This window comes from Raphanus sativus, unplaced genomic scaffold (assembly GCF_000801105.2).
Source record: "Raphanus sativus cultivar WK10039 unplaced genomic scaffold, ASM80110v3 Scaffold3081, whole genome shotgun sequence".
NCBI classification, from domain to species: domain Eukaryota; kingdom Viridiplantae; phylum Streptophyta; class Magnoliopsida; order Brassicales; family Brassicaceae; genus Raphanus; species Raphanus sativus.
In genome coordinates, this window is record NW_026618388.1 from 1,262 (window position 1) to 6,694 (window position 5,433).

General features: G+C 48.4%; 1 non-coding gene across 1 annotated transcript; it reads right to left on the reverse strand.

Annotated features, from left to right (window-relative positions):
* Nucleotides 1-699: 699 nt before the first annotated feature.
* Nucleotides 700-806, reverse strand: LOC130506287 (small nucleolar RNA R71). Its single transcript, XR_008941958.1, has one exon. It is a non-coding gene; the product is annotated as a small nucleolar RNA R71 (small nucleolar RNA).
* Between the last annotated feature and the right edge of the window lie 4,627 nt (nucleotides 807-5,433).

A 5,433-nucleotide genomic window follows, 5' to 3' on the forward strand; every position in this document is an offset into this window, starting at 1 on the left:
TTTCATATCTAGTCTAAGATATCTAACTCGTGTTATTTTCTTTGTTTCAGCTGATGATCCAGGTGCATGACCAGTAGACATACTCGGAGCAACGCACAAGGACCATTGCATCAGCTTACCAACGAGGAACTAGCGAGATTGGAACGACAGAACCGTCAACAGCCGAGATCAACGAACACCAACATGGGTGATCATCCAGATGATCTCACTGCTGCGTTTGCACTCATGCAACAGCAGATGCAGCAGATGCAGCAAACGATCCAAGCGCAGCAAGCTGCTGCCGAGCAAGCTGCTCTGAATGCTGCGAACCAGCAGAACCAACAGGAGGAAGTGGTCCAGATCGGCCAGAGAAACTTACTGCGTAATCTGCCTGCTACGCGATCTGCCATAACCCCTCCACCGTGCACTAGACAGGACTTCGAGATCAAGCCAGCCTTGATAAGTCTAGTGCAAAGGAAGATCTTCAATGGGCTTCCTGCTGAGATACCGATGGACCACATCGAGCACTTTGAGAAGATGTGTGGTTTCACTAAAGCGAATGGAGTACCACCCGATTACATCAAGTGTACTCTGTTCCCTTTCTCTCTTGATGGGAAAGCTGCTCGCTGGCTTGATTCACTACCCACCGGATCACTCACCACTTGGGAACAAGTCCGAGAGGCTTTCTTAAGCCACTTCTACACGAAATCGAAGACAGCAGCTCTGAGACAGAAGATCGTGACCTTCAAACAATTGGTGGACGAGCCGTTCTGTGATGCTTGGGAGCGATTCAATGTCTACCGCAGAGAGTGCCCACATCACGGTTTTGAGGAAGACTATCTGCTGGGAGTGTTCTACGATGGAGTAGGCTGGGAGTACAGGAACGCTTTGAACTCAGCCAGTAAGGGAGACTTCATGACTCAGTCCACTCGAGGTGCATTCGAGTTGATTGAGAACATGGCCTCAAGCTCAGCTGACAATAACCGCGAGACTGATCGCACTCAGAAGGTGAAGAGCATCGACAACAGCAAGATTGATGAGCTCTCTGCCAAGGTCGATCAGCTGATTAAGAGTAACCAGAACCAGGTCTTCATCATGGAAGAATCCCCACAGGATAAAGCTACCGCGGAAGGCACATCAGAGGTGGATCAGTCGGCTGAGAATCAGCATGAAGTGAGTTATGTGAATGGGCAAGGATGGCAGTTCAAGAACTATCACCCGAACCCTAACGTGAGGAACAATCCCCACCTGTTCAATGCCCCTAAACCAGACGATAAAGCTCAAGGGAACCATGGTCAGAACAGTGGATACCAAAGGCCTTATGGAAATCAGGGAAGAACCTTTGTCCTTAACCCAGCTCAGAATGCTCAGTTCCACAGCCAGAAACAACCGGTTAATCAGCAAGCTCCACAACCGACTCAGACTGCTCCGCATGATGACATGAAGAGCCTCGCCAATATGATGAGCCAGCTGCTCCAAGGACAGCAGATCCAAGGGAAAGCACTGAATCAGGTCACAAACGACATCAACACCAGGATGAATCATATGTTCAATGACCTGAGTGTGAAGTATGACAATGTCTCAAGCCATATGAGGCAGATGGATATTCAGATTGCTCAGACTGCTGAGAACGTGAAGAGACAGCGCAGCTTAGAGTTCCAATCATAGTTCTCCACCTGGGAAAACAGACAAGAACCCCAAGGAGTGCAATGCAGTAGGTTTGAGGAGTGGAAAGCAACTGCCTGATCTAGACCCCAGAAGATTCACATCGGCTGAGAAAGGGAAGCAGAAGGAGTCGGATCAGCCTTCTAAGGCTGTACCCACAGATGAGGAAGACGCAGAACAACGTACTGAGACTGTTCCGCCTGAAGCAGAGCGACCCGCTGGGGTTGTTCCACCGACTGCAGCACCTTCTCCTGCTCGTCAGTATGTACCGAAAGTGCCCTACCCTGTTCCAGCTAAGGCTACGCGCAAGGATAAGGAAGAGATGAAGTGCAGGAAGATGCTGGAAGACCTAACTGTCAAGCTCCCTCTGATGAGTGCGATCCAGATGATACCATCCATGCGTAGCTTCGTCAAGGGATTGATCTCTGGGAAGATATCTGATGACAGCGAGTTCATGATTGTCTCTAAGGAGTGCAGTGCGGTGCTCCAGAACAGAAGGATTAAGAAGTTGGGTGATCCGGGAAAATTTGTTCTCTCGGTTCAGATTGGCAGAACACTCTTCTCATGCTCACTCGTCGATCTAGGGTCGAGCATAAATCTCATGCCATATACTGTGGCTAAGCGCCTTGGATACACGGACTTCAAGCCTACCAGGATGTCACTAGTGTTTGCTGATCGATCTGTGAAGTCTCCAGTTGGAATCCTCGAAGATCTTCAAGTTCTGGTTGGGAATACAATTGTTCCTGCCGATTTCGTTGTTCTGGAAGTCGAGGAAGACTCCAATGATCCCCTGATCCTAGGCAGACCATTCCTCTGCACTGTTGGAGCTATCATTGATGTCCGACAAGGGAAGATCGATCTCCACCTTGGAGATATTGTGATGAAGTTTGAGATGGATCAGATGCTCAAGAAGCCGATGCTGGATGGACAAACCTTCACTGTCCAGGAAGATGGTGATCCCCTAGAGCCGCATGAAGGAATGATCGAGGAGATTCTCACCGAGGATCCACTTGAACTCGCCTTAGTCAGAGCTGAAGCCGAGCAGAGCTTAGAGAGTGTTGATGCTGATGCCTATGCCAAATTCCTGGATTCAGCCAGGAGTATTGAGAGAATGGTGGCGAATCTAAGTCTGGGGGAGAACAGTGAGTCCAGCACAGCGACTGGAACAACCGCGCCTCAGAACCCGTCTGTTCCGGCAGCTCAGACCGATGACTCATGGAGCGAGCTGAAAGCTCCAAAGGTAGAGCTCAAATCCCTTCCCAAGGGACTCAGGTATGCATTTCTTGGACCCAACTCCACTTATCCTGTCATTGTGAATGCTGACCTGAACAATGCAGAGACTGCTCTGCTTTTGTGTGAGCTGAGAAAATATCGTAAGGCTTTAGGTTATTCTCTAGCTGACATACCTGGCATTTCACCTGATCTGTGCATGCATAGAATACACCTGGAAGATGAATCGATGACTTCTGTAGAACATCAGAGGAGGTTAAACCCGAATCTAAAAGATGTTGTAAAGAAAGAGATAATGAAACTTCTAGAAGCAGGTGTGATCTATGCGATCTCTGATAGTAAGTGGGTTAGTCCTGTGCATGTAGTACCTAAGAAAGGTGGGATCACTGTTATAACAAATGAAAAGAATGAATTGATCCCCACTAGAACAGTTACTGGTCATCGCATGTGCATTGATTTTCGTAAATTGAATGCTGCGACTCGTAAGGATCACTTCCCACTTCCTTTTATTGATCAAATGCTTGAGAGATTGGCTAACCACCCCTACTATTGCTTTTTAGATGGTTATTCAGGTTTCTTTCAGATCCCCATCCACCCAGATGATCAGGAGAAGACGACGTTCACATGCCCTTATGGAACTTATGCATACAGGAGGATGCCCTTCGGCTTGTGCAATGCTCCAGCGACCTTCCAGCGATGCATGATGTCGATTTTTACTGATCTGATCGAAGACATAATGGAGGTTTTCATGGACGATTTCAGCGTCTATGGAAGCTCCTTTCATGTCTGTTTGTCAAATTTGTGCAGGGTACTGAGGCGATGCGAGGAGAAGCATTTAGTGCTGAATTGGGAGAAATGCCACTTCATGGTGAGAGACGGGATTGTTCTGGGACACAAGATATCCGAGAAAGGCATTGAGGTGGACAAGGGAAAGATCGAGGTCATGATGAGTCTGCAACCACCAACTTCAGTGAAGGGAATCATGAGTTTCTTGGGACACGCTGGTTTCTACAGGAGGTTCATCCAAGACTTCTCTAAGATCGCGAGACCACTCACTCGGTTGCTCTGCAAGGAAGCTCAGTTTGCCTTTGACAGTGACTGCTTAGCCGCATTCCACACGATCAAGGGAGCTCTAGTCAGTGCACCAGTTGTCCAACCTCCAGACTGGGATCTCCCTTTTGAGATCATGACAGATGCAAGTGATTTTGCAGTGGGAGCAGTCCTTGGACAGCGTAAAGACAAGAAGCTTCACGTGATCTACTATGCAAGCAGAACTTTAGATGAAGCTCAATGCCGATACGCAACCACAGAGAAGGAGCTCCTTGCCATCGTGTTCGCTTTTGAGAAGTTCAGATCCTATCTGGTTGGATCAAAGGTGATTGTGCACACAGACCACGCGGCTCTCAAGTACCTGCTCACGAAGAAGGATGCTAAACCGCGGCTCTTAAGATGGATTCTCTTGCTCCAAGAGTTTGATCTAGAGATAAGAGACAAGAAGGGGGTTGATAATGGAGTGGCAGATCATCTCTCCAGGATGAAAGTGTCAGATGAGACAGTTCTTGATGTGGAACAACCGATGGAGTACGTCAATGCGATTGGTCTGCGCAACATGGAGCAGTCGTCACCTGCCATTAAGGACTGTTCCCGCGTAGAAGGAGCATTCGTTGCAGTGATCCAGAAGGAGTACCCGAACCTTCCATGGTTTGCTGAGATTGCCAACTTCTTGGCAGCTGAGAAAGAGCCTTTGAGGTTCACTGGGAATGAGAAGAGGAAATTTCTAAGGGAGGCAAGGCACTACTTCTGGGATGAGCCGTATCTCTATCGGCAAGGCAAGGATGGGATCTTCAGGAGATGTGTTCCAGAGGCTGATATTCCAGGGATCCTTCACCACTGCCATGGTTCCTCTTATGCTGGTCACTTTGCCACCTTCAAGACTGTTTCCAAGATCCTCCAAGCCGGTTTCTGGTGGCCCACTATGTTCAGAGATGCTCACGCCTTCATATCTCGATGCAATTCATGCCAAAGGATGGGGAGTATAAGCAAGAGAAACGAGATGCCTCAGAACTACATCTTGGAAGTTGAAGTGTTCGATTGCTGGGGGATCGATTTCATGGGACCTTTCCCAGTCTCTCACAAGAATGAGTACATCCTAGTTGCTGTGGACTATGTCTCCAAGTGGGTAGAAGCGATTGCTAGTCCAACCAATGATGCGCGAGTTGTAACCAAGATGTTCACCTCCATCATCTTCCCAAGATTTGGAGTGCCTAGAGTGGTTATAAGCGATGGTGGAACTCACTTTATCAACAAGTTGTTCCAAGGATTGCTGAGCAAGAATGGTGTGAAACACAAGGTTGCAACCGCCTACCATCCTCAAACAAGTGGTCAAGTGGAAGTTTCAAACAGAGAGATCAAGAACATCCTGCAGAAGACTGTCAACACCACCCGCAAGGATTGGTCCCTTAAGCTTGACGATGCTCTCTGGGCGTACAGAACAGCCTACAAGACCCCTTTAGGGACCACCCCTATCATCTGGTCTATGGCAAGGCGTGCCACCTACCT